This window comes from Taudactylus pleione, unplaced genomic scaffold, assembly GCF_031769625.1.
Source record: "Taudactylus pleione unplaced genomic scaffold, aTauple2 ptg000969l, whole genome shotgun sequence".
In the NCBI taxonomy this organism is placed as follows: Eukaryota; Metazoa; Chordata; class Amphibia; order Anura; family Myobatrachidae; genus Taudactylus; species Taudactylus pleione.
The window spans coordinates 3428246-3445159 of NW_028285370.1; the positions used below are offsets into that span (position 1 = coordinate 3428246).

A 16914-nucleotide genomic window follows, 5' to 3' on the forward strand; every position below is an offset into this window, starting at 1 on the left:
GATTTCGTAGGCCCTCCACCTCCCGCACCATAAACAGTGACGAAAATAACAAATGTAACTTCTGATTTTATTACATTTAGACAACACAGACGTTTCAGAGAGGTCTTATAGGGGGGATCCACTAAGCGATTTAAGCAAGCGATTGCACGATAATGATGTCGTTATCGCGCAATCGCTTGTAAATCGCGCATGCATCGGGGATGTTTTGGACGGAAGTGACCCGCGATGCGCGTGCCCGCGGGTCGCTTCCAACATCCGACATCGCCCGTACATGCAGGTCAACCTGACGATCACGTCAGGTTCTGCATGTGTGGGGATGAGGGATGTGCCAGGACTGAACGAGTGAACGTTCAGTCTAGGCACATCACTAGCTATACAAACGACAGCACGATTGCAATGTCGCAATCGTGCTGTCATTTGTATGTTGCTAAGTGGATACCCCCATTAGCCTCTGTGATTGATTTGGTTCCTAGTCAGTGATGGGTTTGAGCCTCTCTCAGCAGCTTTCAGCAGATAGATGTCCTGTCAAGGTGTCCTGGCCAAAACGCATTGTCATCCGATGTAAGAACCGCCGCTTCAGGTTTCTAAACATAATAAAGAATAAAGGGGGATAATAGTATTATATATTCCACATATTGAGATGTTTTGAGAACGTTTGTTAGTAAAGATACCGCCAAGGTCATGTTGGAGATGGGCGGGGCCTCTTCCGCACATACATAGCTCGGGGTTATAGGGAAGGATTGCATTTAGTAGAACATAACTAGAAGCTGTCGGTGATGTAACCAATAGGCTCACTTCATGCTATTTATAGTCGATAAATTATTTTCAAATTTGTATTCAGTTTCTTATTCTAATCCAATCAAAACTGAACAATCTGAAAAAAATATATATATTTTTTTAATATGTTATAGAAGATGGTGAACTGCACCATCACCCCCATGCATGGGGTCTATATGAAAAGTAAAAAAGTACTGTCACGATTTGAGGGGAAAGTCCCTATGTCAGACTTGCCTACCCTCCCGATTCGGCCAGAAGCTTCCTGAAAATCCAGTGCCGCGTCCGGCCCCCCAGAAAGGCAGGAAAGTCTCCCGGCGGTCGCCTACCCCTCCCCCCGTGGGCCCTGATGACGTGATTTGAGCTGAATCGAGTCATTGTGGCCCCACCACCGTCAATTTCAGCACTGTGAAGAGGGGGCGGGCGCCATGTTGATGCAATTGCGGTCACGTCCCTATGCTCCACCCCCAATAGAGTATCATCCACGCATCACGCCCTCTTTCAGATGTGATACCCCTCCCCGCTGTGGAAGCCTGACAACTCCCTCCCGGAAGGAGGGAGCTGAAAGTAGGCAAGTACGCCCTCTGCAGGCAGTTGGGAGGTATAACACCACCATGGTACCTCTGTTACCAGCAGCAACTGAAGGGACGCCGAGGGGTGTTTGGTTCCCTTTTTGAATGTGCTTGGGAATCGTGCGCTAGATTTGTCTTGGTAAAAGTGTCGCTATATATGGAGGGCAGGTGTATTCTGGCCAGTGGCCGTGCTGAATGACATGTACGGATCAGTCTTTGTACCAGGACTCTGAACCCCTTTGTCCTCCCACAACTCACCCAATCATTTCCTGAAACTGCTCATACGTCATCCAACATCTCAGAGTTTCTAACCTCACTCTTTTCTTGCCCCTCACTTTAGTCCTGACCCATTTGACATAGGTTTCCCGAGGATACGGGCCATCACTAGGATATACAAAACAGAATGGAGGAAGTATTGAATAAGAAGAATACAAGTAACATAAAACCCTGAAACAAAACTTCCATTCAAGAAATGACAAACAATCTCCCCCAATCTTATTTGGGTCAAGTCAATTTGATAAAGATGATTGTGTTCTCTAACTTATAACAGCCACTCCAGGTCTCGGCAATTTTATTACATCTGGGGCTATGGGTTTGCTCACCCGGGAATTCCCATGTTTTATTTGGCAGAACTAACAGTAACGCATAGCCCTGTTGAAGCTTAAGCAAAGTATGTCTGAGAGTGGTATAACTTTCTTAAACGTAAAGCTACAACTAATATCCCTCTCACACCGAGGCAAGGACCCGGGGAAAAAAAACAGGTCATGTGTCAGTGTGAATAGTTCAACCTGGGTTATGTGACCCAGGTCCGTGGCCATGGTCATGACCAGGGATTTTCCCGGGTCTAAGCCAGGTACGCTGTGGTCAGAAAGGGTTTTCCTGGGTTACCCTACTAAGCTCATTGGCGGATCGGAAGAGGTCAGTGATGATATTGTCTACAAGCTGCAGAAGAACAGCAATGGTGACTTGGCAGGTGAAAGAGGGAAGAAGAGATAAAAAGTTTGTTATACCCATTTCAGACATAAGCCCGGGCTCCAACATGGCTCCAACCCGTGATTTTGAACACGGCTTCAACCTGTGCCCCAGCTAGGGTTCCCTTTCCACAATAATGACTTGGATCAAGTATTGGTTCATCCCTTATGGGACAACAGAGCTATCTCCACTAACTGTAGACTTCTTAGGTGGTTTTCTGATTTCTGGAAAGTCAGGGTGGGACTCTCGCATTGGCTGGACATGTTCCCCAAATGTCATACTGTTGTTGAAACTTTAATTGAAACATTGCCATACTCCTGTGCTATGTTTAAGGCATGTACATATACAGAATGTTTCTGAATATATTTCACCGAGGGTATTTGTCTCCATATAATAGCAGGGGGTGAAGGTGCTTTGTGGCCAACATATGGATGGGGGTCACCTGGTCATGTTAAATTTTAGCATGACGTATATTTGTGGGGGGCATTTCACCCTTCCCTAGTGGGAAGAGGTATAGATTGTTTGCGCCATTTATACATTATGTCTATGTGTCCCCTTTGCCAAAGAGCATAGTGCCAGCATCCTGAGTATCACATGACCTGACACAGTACGGCAACTCACCTGCTCCCAGGAGATCTAACCGTGTGCACCTTCTCTGTCCCCTGGGGATCATTCGCTGATGCACTGCTCTTTCTCATGGACCTATCCTTGGGCCTCATTGCTGTTCCTGGCTGTCAATGTGGCACTGTCCCGCTCTCCTGGGCATCACTCCCTGATGCTCCGCTCTTTCCCTTGAATTTATCCTTGGACATGGTTACTGTTCCGGGCTGGCGAAGCGGCAGCTGGTGCCCTGGTCCGCAGGTGATCAGTTTGTCCCCGGGATATAATAATGCTGTTTATAGAGGCACAGACAATATGGAGAGATTTATAGGCTGTGTTACAGTATTACCTACATCTTACCATGCAGACACAATTGTATGGTCCCACGCTAACCTCCAGTAAGGTCTGATTAGTATGATTCCACACTCACCTCCAGTGAGGTCTGATTAGTATGGTTCCACGCTCACCTCCAGTGAGGTCTGGTTAGTATGGTTCCACGCTCACCTCCAGTGAGGTCTGATTAGTATGGTTCCACTCTCACCATTAATGAGGTCTGATTAGTATGGTTCCACGCTCACCACCAGTGAGGTCTGATTAGAATGGTTCCACGCTCACCTCCAGTGAGGTCTGATTAGTTTGGTTCCATGGTCACCTCCAGTGAGGTCTGATTAGTATGATTCCACACTCACCTCCAATGAGGTCTGATTAGTTTGGTTCCATGGTCACCTCCAGTAAGGACTGATTAATATGGTTCCATGCTCACCTCCAGTGAGGTCTGATTAGTATGGTTCCACATTCACCTCCAGTGAGGTCTGATTAGAATGGTTCCACGCTCACCACCAGTGAGATCTGATTAGTAGAAACAGAAGAGTTTCTAATTTTGAATTTTGAAAATTTGATCTAGAAACATTCCTATGTCCACTGAGTGGTTTGTACTTGTGTTCCAGTGACTGCAATGATGGGGTAATGAAATAACCAGCCCAGAGCCTGCGCAGCATACAGGGGCCCCTAGGGCTGCTGGGACCTATTGCAGTTTGTAAAAGTAATTTATTTGCTCATGATAGCACACGCTGTTATGTAATGGGTGGTGCCTGGATTACCGTGTTACCCTATAACACAGGGGTTCCCTACCACGGTCCTCAAGGCACACTAACAGTCCAGGTTTTAAGGATAACCATACTTGAGCACAAAGAACTTAGGGCTTGATTCAGAGCCGGATGCTATTTGCGAACGGTCATTCAGAAAAAGGGGTGGGCTATTTAAATTGAGCGCTCGCTCTTTGCGGTCTGTTGACGCCTCAATGTCTGAGCGGGTGAATGAAACATGTGCTCGTTATTTTGTAAAGACGCCCCCTGGCCGTTTGCATCATACGTCATCTCCGCTATTTATTAGATTAATCGAGTACATCGAAAGGCATCTGAACTGCTCGCAGTGCTTGTGGTAGGTTTTACTTCCCGCAATCACTGCAAGCAGTTCAGGCTAAAAGACAACCAAGTGACGTGGTCGATGACGCTGCTTTGTTAATTATGCACACCCATTAAACGCCCATTTTGACATTTTGGCACGCCTGCGTTCGGATCTCCACTCCCCGTTTTCAAGCACCTTCCCCTGTTACCACCCACAAACGCCTCATTCTGTCACTCAAATTAGCAGGCCTTCGCTGTTTTGAGAGCGCATGATTTCCAACCGCAATGACTGGGTGGCGCATGCGCATTACGACCCATACGCATGCGCAGATGTGCGAACATTGCTCGGAGCGAACGTGCGGCCGCTTACGAGCGGCTCTGAATCAGGCCCTTAATTAGTACCTTATTTTGATTAAACCATTTGTGCTTTAGCATAGATATCACCAAAACCAGGACTGTTAGTGTGCCTTGAGGACCAAGGTTGGGAATCACTGCTATATCATACAGATGACCATGTATACTGGTGCACTTTCAAATTAATTTGCAAATATGAAAAGTCTGTCTTTAATTCATAGTTAAATGGACTGTTAAAGTTATATTTGTCTCAATTTAATTATTTCAGTACATTGAGTGATAGATATGTTTGCATGGATACTATAATATTTTAGTATTTGATTGACTAAAATAAAAAAAGTGATTCCCCTATTTACGTAGTACATTATATAGCTTTCCCAGTTATGTTACAGAATATAGTGTCCCTACTATATACATTTCATCCTCCCCTCAGCTACAATCAGATGCTGCTTCCCCTATTTAGGCACCTCTCAGCCTTCTCTGTCTAAAGCTGAATCGGACCCTGGCACCAGGAATATCCCCAATTCAAGATGAAAGTCTCTAGAGCACACATTATAAAACTGGTTCCTCACCTCGTTCCAGCAGCTTCTCAGTGAGAGGAACCTCATAGGCCTGGCACAGTCTCAGGATCTTGTAATACTGCTGCAGCCCCTGTCTCCGGTACTGTTCCACCAGCTCTACTGTTTCCCCTTCCCGTGTAGAAGGCAGGGAATGAGCATCCACGGCAGCATTGCCAGTGCGCACCAAATGGCACTGCTCTAACTGTGCTGTCGCCAGGTTCCCTAAGCCTGACACTAAGGGCCTGATCCTGAACCATGCACAGGTTCGTAGGTGGCCGCATCTAGTGATTTTTTGCAGACCGCGCAGGCGTTGCGGGTTGCACATGCATCTATGCGAATATATGCACTATTCATAGTGGTACGCCATTTTGAGTAAGGATACTAATTGGATGGCAACAATATGGATGCGCATTTTGTGGATGTTTCATGGGTTTGCTGTGTTGCGTTCTATTATGAGTTGTGTGAATGCACAGTAGATGCCAATTTCAGACGCATCCCCTGCACCCAATATAGGGTAAGGGTAAGTGCCGCTGACAGTGATGACTGCTATTCCTGTACGAAGTATAACTCTCTGGCAAAGGATGCTGAGACTTGTAGTTCAGTAACAACGGGAGTGGTGGCAATGCCTTCGTCTCTCCATCTTTGGTATCCTCACCTTTACTCTGCACTTCCTCTCTCTGTAGTTCTTCCCAATGTCCTCCATGTCCTCATAGCTGAGGAGTCTTCTTTCCTCCAAACTCACCGGGGGCACCTGCAGAAACTGTGACCCGCTCCCCCCGCTTTGCACACTGTGGACAGGCCAAGATTCTGTTCTTATGCTTCCTAGGCCATCCAGCATCCCAGAGAGGGTCACCACAGGCTGAGAATTGCCTCCCTCAGTGTTGTGGTCGCTGGGAGGCTGGAAATACATCACTGCATCTGCAAGGACAGAGGAAACTTATGTTTAACATGATCGTGGCCAACGGAGACACAAAATACGCAGCATCGCAGCTCACGTCACACCCAAACAAAAACAGTACTTATGCTTTTTTGTAGTGAAGGAGCAATCTGTTCTCTGTACCCACAAAGGATGACGTTACCACAGGCATAATGGTCCATGCCATGGGCAGTGTAAGTATGGTCACACCATGTTTTCTGCCATGTTATCACTATCCACTCATTTCATTGAAAATTTCCCATTAACACCACCTAAAAACTAACAGCCGTGATGTATAGATGTATGACGTAGCCACCACACTTATCATGCTCTCAGCTTTGTCTCTCATTCATTAGATAGAAAACCAAGCTTACAATCTATAGGGAAATAGGCATTGATACACAAGAATAGGTGCTATATATTGCATTTTGGTCCAGCCAGAAGGCACAGTTGCATGACCCATTTACACCGGAATGTTGGCCAAATGTCATGAGGATGTGAGAGAAAGACGATGTGTGAGGTTGTGTGTGGACTGTGAATGGGGATGTAATTACATATGGAGGCTATGAAGGTTATGTGGGTGGTTCTGGGTTCTGATAAGCTTGCCTGAAGAGGTGAGTTTTAAGGGATCGCTTGCAGGATTGGAGACTAGAGGAAAGTCGTATTGTGTGAGTTAAGGCATTCCATAGAGTGGGTGCAGCCCGAAGAAAGTCCTGTAACCGTGAATGGGAGCAAGTAATGCATGGGGATGAGAGATGCAGATCTTGTACTGAGCGGAGAGGTCGGGTAGGGAGATATTTAGAAATGAGTGAAGAGATGTATGTTGGTGTGGTTTGGTTAATAGCCTTATGTGTAAGTAAGAGTATTTTGTATTGAATACGGTAGAAAACCGGCAACCAGTGGAGGGACTGACAGAGCGGGGTAGCAGACAATGAACGTTTGGCAAGGAAGATAAGCCTTGCAGTTGCATTCATAATTGATTGTAATGGAGATAGCCTGTTTTTGGGAAGACCAGTAAGGAGGCTATTGCAATAGTCAATACGGGAAATAATAAGTGCATGGATTAGAGTTTTTGCAGTGTCTTGTGTGAGATATGGTCGAATTTTGGATATGTTTTTTAGATGTATGTAACATGATTTTGAGACAGATTGAATGTGGGGAACAAAGGACAGTTCAGAGTCAAGGATGACACCCAAGGCAGTGAGCTTGTGGGGCAGGGTGGATTGTCGAGTTGTCAACAGTGATAGAGAGATCAGTTTGGTAACCATTATTGGCTGGTGGAAATATAATTAATTCTGTTTTAGAAATATTAAGTTTCAGGTGGCGAAATGACATCCAAGATGAAATTGCAGAAAGACATTCAGTGACACGGACCAGTACAGATGGTGATAAATCTGGGGAAGATACATAGATTTGAGTATCATATGCATACAGATGGTGCTGAAATCCAAAAGAGCTGATTAGTTTGCCAAGAGAGGAGGTATAGATTGAGAATAACAGAGGCCCTAATACAGAGCCTTGCGGTACTCCAACTGATAGAGGTAGTGAAGAGGAGGCAGAGTCAGAAAAACGAACAGTAAAAGAGCGATCAGATAGGTGGGAAGAGAACCAAGAAGGAGCTGTGTCCTTAAGACCTAGGGATTGTAGTGTGTATATGAGAAGAGAGTGGTCAACAGTGTCAAAAGCAGCAGAGAGATCTAGAAGAATTAGGAGTGAGTAATGGCCTTTAGCCTTGGCAGTGACCAGATCATTTACTACCTTAGTCAGTGCTGTCTCTGTGGAGTGTTGGGAATGGAAGCCGGACTGAAGTGGGTCCAATAAGTTATGTGAGTTAAGAAAGTGTGTGAGGTGGGTGTAGACAAATCTCTCAATTAGCTTGGAGGGGCATGGGAACTGGGAGATAGGACGGTAATTTGAGAGAGTGTTGGGGTCAGAGTTTTGTTTTTTCAGAATAGGAGTAATCACTGCATGCTTGAACAGTGAAGGAAAGTTGCCAGTAGAGAGAGAGATTACAGATTTTAGTTAGGGTTGGGATAAGCACAGGAGACAGAGCTTTACTGATTTGTGAGGGTAAAGGATCTAGAGTAGAGGTAATACAGTAGGAGGAAGAGAAGAGGGAAGATACTTCATCTTCATTTGTGAGATCAAATGAAGAGAATGTGCCAGAGGATTCAGGTAGGCAATCTAACTTCCATGTTCTTCTTCCTCTAGGAATAATGTCCCACTGACAGCTCCTTGTAGTTGATTTGATTTTTGCTGCTTATTGCTGAGTGAGATCACCAGGTCATCAAACTGCAAGTCACTGATGGGAAAATTAGCCTAGGAAAGAGCAGGGCTTGCGTTACAGTCCAGCGATCAGTTCAATAAACCTCTCAACTATCCAAGGTTGAATGCAGGAACTGAGGAGCCTATTACATGAGGGCCAGCACCACTGGATACACTTTTTCTATATGATAGCTATATTAGAAAGGTTTTTTAAATATAGTATGTATTTATATATACAAGTAATAAATAAGAGAAAATAAGAACTTAGGAGAGAGTTATCCTTTGACCAAACAACCCAACCACCATTCTTAAATCTTCACCTCTTTTCTCACAGTCTTCAGGTCATGGCTGGAGATTTGCTTCCTCTTGCTCTTGTCTGTCTGGTTATAGAGGTCCACCAAGCGCAGCCGGCACTGATTCAGGTAACCTTCCAGGATAGCCAGGGCTTCTGGGTTAGCCTGCTGGATGGTGGGTGTGATCACACGGGACTGCGAGCTCCTCATCATGCGGCGACCGCCTGCCTCAGTTTTATATGGCTGGAAGCAAAATACTATAGTTATCTGGTAACAGGGATCATCTAGTTGAGGTATATCAGATATCACAAGTATCTGGGAAAAGTGAAAAGATGTTTCAAACCAGAGCAGATGCATTCTCAGTGCAGCCAATGCAAGTTCCCTGAAAACCCATAATTATTTAATCAGAGATTTAATCAGTAAACTGAAATGCTGCCTCTACTTGGGGTGTATGTCAGTATGAGGGGGTGCCAAAATAATTTCTGGAGGGAATGCTGATCCTTGTATTGTCATACTGGAGGATCCTGGGGTGCCACCAGGTGAGTTAGCGTTCAATATATGACCCAAAGTGGTGCTAATATTATGTAGTGAAGGAGCTGATTGGTCGGTACTTTATCTCCATCCATTTTCTCTCCCTCCAAGGCTTAGTACTTAGGGCTCAATTCAGACTCGCTCGCTAGATGCGTTCGCACGCACACAGCCTATGTAAATTCGGCACACAACCAGCAAGGCAGACGATTGCACGGCAAGGCATAAGCACGCCCACTATGTCTTGGCGTGCAATCGTTTTGTGTATGCAGACGCCCACCAGCCTGTCTTAAGACACCCAGTAGCGCACAACATCTCCAGGAAGCGTATGCAACCATCGGTACATCGGGTACCATCGGAAGGGAAAGCAACACTTGAGGTTGACTATACCCTACTGCAAGCGCTGCGAGCACTTCAGTGTAAAAAACAACCAGGTGACGAGTACAATGACACTGCCTGTTAATTATGCACGCCTCTGATACGGCGTTAAGACACTCGGGCATGACTGCATTCGCACCTCCACTCCCCCATTTCTAGTGGCCAGCCCCTGTTACCACCCACAAACAGCTGCTCCTGTCACTCACTCTGCTGGGCTGTCTGCGAGTGTATGCTTCCCGATCGATCGGACTAGTTTGCGCACTGTGATGCATACGCATGCGCACATTGCGAACCATCGCCATCAACGAGCGAATGCTTCTTAGAGAGCGGGTCTGAATCAGCTCCTTAGACCCCAATTTAACTGCAATGATGCCAGGAGAAGATGAAGCAGTGTAGGTGGAACTCCAGTGCACAGAAATGGATATAGTGCTAAAGCGTGTGTGGTTAAATTATAGTGTAATGCTTACTGCCCTTTACCATATTTAAAGTATACCCCACATTTTTAATGACTGATTTGGGTCAATAAATAAACATTATGTTTTACCATCCTCTACCTGTTTACACCTCCTATTAATAAATAAGAATATTGTCCTTCTGTAATAATAACATGGTCTTAGCTATCAGTATGTAAAACACGCTTAGCAAAACCAACATGGCAGCTCCCACTGAGTGGTGGAGAAGATTCATGTCAGTTTAAAATACCCATGTAACACTATAAAGATTTGAATGGGCAGTTACATAGAGTATAAGGATAAGTGTTTCACATTTCTGGTTAAGTCCCACCTTAAGCTGCACCGGTGATGAAGGATAAGTTTGCCTTTTGGCTGTCGATTGGACTAAAGTTGCTGAAAACTGTGATTTCTAAGTGCTGAACCCACCGTTTCTTCAGTGGTTTCTAGGGACATTTGGCTTTTGAGACTTCTCTCATCCATCCTATCCTGTACCCTGGTTTCTAGGTCTGTCAGGTCCAGTTTTCCAGGCAGCCATTTGTCTATGCCCCCCATACTGTCCAACTGGGTCCTGAACTTCTGTCTTTCCAGTAACCAGTCAGAAATGTTCTGACCGATGTTACTAGTCTCTCCAATCTCAGCCATCCTTTCAGATTCTGACTTAATGATGCTGCCAGAAGCCACAAGCGATGGTTCCGTAACCTTTACTGACCCAGATTGCAGTTTTTCCATGGGGGGAGCAATGATGCGTCATGTCCTTGACTTTGGAGGTCCAAACGTCCTGCAGGCCACCTTGAAGAAACGAGTCTGGGACAGATCTCTCTGCTTATACCCCGTCAAGTGATTATCCATTGGTGGATGAAAGTCCTGGAATGAGACTTCTGTAGCCATTGTCACATTCAGCATAGTTTCATCCCGGATAATGTCATTGGAGCAGCTAACATGCGTTACGTGCGCTGCAGCATAAAGGCAGCGGTGCCACAAATTCTCCTACTTATTCTGCTATTTCCATGGGCGACTGATCTCTGGAGCTTACACTAGGGCTGGTCCTGGAATGGAGAAATATGTAAGCGGCTGAACATGTCCAGGATCATTGTTTTAGCGGTTCTGCTTCACAAAACAACATTAGACTCTAATTTGTTCACAAACGCAAATTAGGTTCACTAAAAAAAATCACAAATTGCAACACACATACAAAGCAACACCGATGACTATTTTAAGTGTGGGTATTGGACAAGAGCCTATGCGCCTGATTTATGCCAGACACATATCACAGACACGTCTCACCTGCACCCATGTTGGAAACCATTTTTATAAATGTAACAACCACATTCACTATTACGCATCAATTACATTTTGAATCCTGGCGGTGACCATCGCTACGGCATAGCCGCACGTGCAAAATCGCCTACTGCGTCCAACATCAACATTGCGTGCAATTTTGGATTAAGCCCAAGGAACAGAGGAATTGTGTAGCTGGAAGGTTATGCTGGAACTTGCAGTGCCACTACCGGCTGAACCTGGACTTGATGGCATACATAAACCACTCCTGAAAATGACCAAATAATAATAGATAATGAGAATAGCCTCCGGCTGGACAGCATGGTACCTTGCAGTAAAAAAACAGGGACAAATATATAACATTGTACCCACTGTAGAAAAATCTGATATCAGGGTTGTCACACGCATTAGTGATTATATCAATCAGGCTTCTAGGCTATAATAAGTTAACACAGGGCTAGGCAACGTCACGCACTCCAGCTCATCTGGTACTACAAGTCCCAGCGTGCCCTGCCACAGGGTTATAATGCTCTAACAGCAAAGCTGTGGCAGGGCATGCTGGGAGGTATAGTTCCACAGCAGCTGGAGTGTCACACTTTGCCTAACCCTGCTAAAAAAAAAAACTAGTGTATAAAATAAAGTACCCCTGACATGAAGGAGCAGCTCCCCAGCTATGCTCTGTAGGTGCAGGAGCCTTCCAGTCCCTCTCACATCCAAGGCTTGTTGCTTTCAAGGTACCATGGTGATGGCCCGACCCACTCTCTGATTGACCTGGTTAAAACATGTCCCCAAATGTCTGACAGTGGGTCTGGCGTCGTCTCCATTTTCTTGAAGACCGAAGCTGGTTGATGATAAGGATGTGGGCTCAAGGAAAATGTCTCCTGTACTGGAGACAAGTTGTTTAATAAAAAATAAAATAATAATAAAACAAATGTCAGAAATCAGAATTCTGTTTTGCTGCCAGTGAGTGTTTGGCTCTCTGCTGCCGGTAATATGCCTCACAAGCTAACATCTGATTTCCTGTGGAAGCAGCAGAGCAAGTTTGTGTCAGAACCGTGGTGTGTACCCCAAATGGACGAGTAAGTTGTGTTTTGTTCACTTTCTGAGGCAAAAGATCTTCTAATTGACATGATGTTAGTCCTGGTGGGATGATACTACGTGAGTTTGCATGGAATGATTTTTTTGTTATTATTGTACTGTAGGTGTAGAGAGGTGTGTATAAAAAAAAGTAGGATATAAGGAGATTTTGGGGTGCTTTGAGGGTACTTAAAAAAAATTACAAATGTATTATTTTTCAATGAGAAAACTACTGTAATTACATTTGGGGTGATTAAACTAACAAGTTGATTTTGGGGTAATTTGAGGCACATGGGGTTCTGCAGGTTGTTCCAACATTGTATCCTTAAAACAAAGATTTTCCCTACCATGGTCGGTATTCAATTAGTTTAACGTCCGAGATAAAGTTCGCCTGCCCGACTTTCCGTCTACATCACGTGTTTTGGACACGGAAACTTATTGTGTGCGCCCCCGATATTCACCCTATTCAATTCCAAACCACCAAAAACGGCAAGCTGCGAATTTGGAACAGGCGGAAAGTGCTGTCAGAAATGGGAAAGATCAGCCTGAACCCCCCAAAAAGATGCACTAACATTGGGGATCAGTGTAGATGTGCCTGAATAGCCCTTATAAATCTATTTGGGGTACTTAAGTTGTGTTAATTGCTTCTTATTAGCGTCTTTGCACAAGTGGTGAAGAATGGCATAAAGCAGTATTTTGGGGGAATATAAATAGTCCTGTATAAATTTGGGGTACATGAAAATGGGTGCTAGCAGGGTTTAAAGTCTCTAAAGTGAAGTTTTAAAAATCATGAAAAGCGCACCTGCTGCATGCACCTGCAATCTTAAAAATACCTGACCCATCTTTACAGACCCCCAAAAAGTCTATTTCACTAGTTTTTATGCTTGTCCCCCTACTTTTTACTTCGCCCCCCAAAATGAAAGTACTTTTTTGGGGTGTTCTTTTTTTCTGAATTTTTTGACACAGTTGTCCTTTGGGGGGCTCTCCCAAGGGTTCTGAGTGGTTTCCCCACCTTTGCACCCCAAAATAAAAAAATTGCACTTCTTTTCTCCTGCTATACAGAGGCGCATCTTTTTTGCCTATTACATTGCATTGACTTTCCATGTACGCAAAAAGCGGCTGGAATTGAATATGGAGATAAGTTTCCGCCACGCAATAAGCCAAGATCGGCGATACTTTTCCGCGGATCTCGGCTTTTTGCGTCTAATTGAATATGGCCCCATGTCTCACCCCCAGGGAGGTGCGGATGGAAACATTTTGTGTTTACTCTGGAGGGTTCAGTGCATACTTGCCTACTTTTGAAAAAGCATTTCAGGGAGATTGTGAAAGCAGCACCTATGAGCGCGGCAGTAAAGTGGGCGTGTACTGCTACATCTGAGAGGCGTGTCATAAAATTGATTTATAGCCACTTGTAAATGAGCCCCAAAGCAGCTAGTAACATCTACTTGTTGATGAAAACACACTGATACTTCTCAGAAAATACATGTAACCATAGGGATCATTGTGCTTTATAACCAATGCAGGTAAATTATACTAACGATCCCATTATAATGTATATATCTCTTTTTTTTCTTTTATATAACAGTGTCATAATGGGGGTAAGATGAAATGAGGGAGATTGGTAGACTCTTCAGGGAGACAGGGAGATCGCTGCTATTTCAGGGAGTCTCCTGCACAATGAGGGAGGGTTGGCAAGTATGGTTCAGTGCGATTTCCTATTGGATTGCAACATGAATTTGCTATGTGAATTTGCAGAGAAAACATCAACTCGCACCTCACAATTCGCACCGAATTGGATTCGTTCCTGTCAGTAAGCAGTGTGTATTGCAGTGTCTGTGTCAGTAAGCAGTGTGTATTGCAATGTCTGTGTCAGTAAGCAGTGTGAGGCATTGTCCTTGTCAGTAAGAGGTGTGTGGCTGTGTCAGTAAGCAATGTATTGCAGTGTCTGTGTCAGTAAGCAGTGTGAGGCATTGTCCATGCCAGTAAGAGGTGTGTGGCTGTGTCAGTAAGCAGTGTGTATTGCAGTGTGAATCATTGTCCGTGTCAGTAAGCTGTGTGTGGCTGTGTCAGTAAGCAGTGTGTATTGCAGTATCTGTGTCAGTAAGCAGTGTGAGTCATTGTCCTTGTCAATAAGTGGTGTGTGGCTGTGTCAGTAAGCAGTGTGTATTGCAGTGTCTGTGTCAGTAAGCTGTGTGTGGCTGTGTCAGTAAGCAGTGTGTATTGCAGTATCTGTGTCAGTAAGCAGTGTGAGTCATTGTCCTTGTCAATAAGTGGTGTGTGGCTGTGTCAGTAAGCAGTGTGTATTGCAGTGTCTGTGTCAGTAAGCAGTGAGTCATTGTCCTTGTCAGTAAGCAGTGTGTGGCTGTGTCAGTAAGCAGTGTGTATTGCAGTGTCCGTGTCAGTAAGCAGTATGAGTCATTGTCCATGTCAGTAAGTGGTGTGTGGCTGTGTCCATGTCAATAAGAAGTGACAGCATCAGTAAGGAGGGACGCAGGAGGGGTGTGGGCATTTAATAGGTTAGACAAGAATATATATGAAGTCACTGCTTTTGCTTTAGATAACTTGTTTTGTTTTCTTACATTACAGCCTCCAGCCTCAGAGAGTCCGTCTGGACCACAGCCGTATAGCGGTGAGGTTACACAGCAGATGTAGCAGCAGCATCCTGACCACCTGAAATCCATCTTCTTTGGACGAGTAAGTCAGAACCAGAAACTGCTCTGGTCACACAGGTGGCATGTGATAGAAATGCAATAGAATTTCAAAGCAAGTTTCTACTGCAGGGTCCATAGGGTATCCACAGGATACCTTGGGGTATAGGCGATGGCTCTGCCGTCGGGCACCACACAGTTAATCTTTTAGTCCCTGGATGCACTGGGTCCTCCTCTCCTATACCCTGCCCCCAGGCCAAGGCACCTTCAGTTTCGTAGGTGCCCGGCCGGAGTCGGGTCACTGCACAGAAGGGATGCTGATACAGCCCCTGAAGATCTTGAAGAATGGTCAGCATGGACAGTCCAGTGGACATCCATGCTGCCACTCCGACACCCCGCCGTCGCCGACCACCGGTACTGATCCGGGGAACTCGGCGGGCTCCTAGGGGTTCCAGCTAGTGGGAACCCCTGGGGGTCTTGGACTGTGGCCAGATCTTCACGGGGGACATTGAGGTAAGCAGCGGACGTCTGCAGTAGGCCCCCGCTGAAGCACAGTCCACCTTTTTGTCCCCAGGGCTAGGGGCTCCCTGGGGACGGCTGCATGTGGAGCCAGGTAAGAGCCTGCGCTACCACTGAACCGCTGAGATATGGGGCTGGAGCACCACAGAGTTGCGCTCCAGCATCCTGGGAGTTAAAGGCATGCCAGGGGAGCGCGCTTCCCTGTATAGAACAGGCGGCGCCTCCCCCGATGCACACAGCGACGCTTTTTCCTCAGTGATTCAGCGGGCTGTTCCAGCGTTCCTCACCCGGGCCCGCCCACACTGTGCTCTCCGGCGGCCATCTTTTTTGAGCTACAACGCTGGTCTCACACAGCGGTGCCTGGTTCCCCCCTGCATACCTCTCCTCCAGTAGTAAGGTCAGAGTATGCAGCACTATTCCTACTAGACATTAGGTCTTGTAGTCAATTATAGTGCTATTGTGCAGGTTATTTTTTTCTGCATAGTTGGTGACTTATGCTAGCGCTGTGTCTGATTTCTTCTGTCAGCCTTATTTTGCTATCCCTTTATCTTTCCTCCCTTCAGCCCTCTCGTTACAGTACTGTCAGGGTGGGAATTGACTCACAGTCAGAAGTTCTCACTGTGTGGTGGGTCACATTATTTATCCTGTCTGGGAGCGAAGATTCAATGCTAAATAGTGCTCCTCGCCAACTTGCCTGCTCCAGATGTAAAGTAGGTAGAGGAGAAGGGGATGTATGTCAGGAGGGTTTATGTACAGCTATATTATGCCCTTTCCTGTACCCCTACTGTGCCTAAAATGTCACAGGAGCCTCCATGGTCTTGCCTACACATGCTCTAAATGCCTTAGTGGATCAGTTGTCTGCCCCTCCTGCATTCCCCCCACTGGCATAATGGTGGCATAATGTCCCCCTCCACAGGCGCTTCCCCCCCGCAGAACCTATCTGGGTTAACACTTTGTCCACTACGGTTCAGAACCTGACGGGTGGGTTACAGGAACCTCCGTTTAGGCCTGCTAAGAGACCGTTGTTACCCCCCCATCACTCAAGTATAATGATGACATGTAGTCTGATGAGGGTGAACTCCTGGATTTATCTGATTCTGAGCCCCCTCCCAAGGGAGTTGAGTCTGAATGGTAATGCTCATCATGGACAATGGCCTTCCCATGGCTATGCCTACGTACGCTTATTTTAAGGAAATGATTTAACCGCTAAGGTACCTGGCTTATGCATACCCCTTTGCAGACAACTATTTCACTAAATGGGAGTCTCCCTCTTAGGTGGATTCTCATGTGACACGCTTGAATTCAGCTGTGTACATTAATGA

General features: G+C 45.7%; 1 pseudogene; it reads right to left on the reverse strand.

Annotated features, from left to right (window-relative positions):
- Nucleotides 1–201: 201 nt before the first annotated feature.
- Nucleotides 202–10973, reverse strand: LOC148454889 (EF-hand calcium-binding domain-containing protein 12-like; annotated as a pseudogene).
- Nucleotides 10974–16914: the final 5941 nt, after the last annotated feature.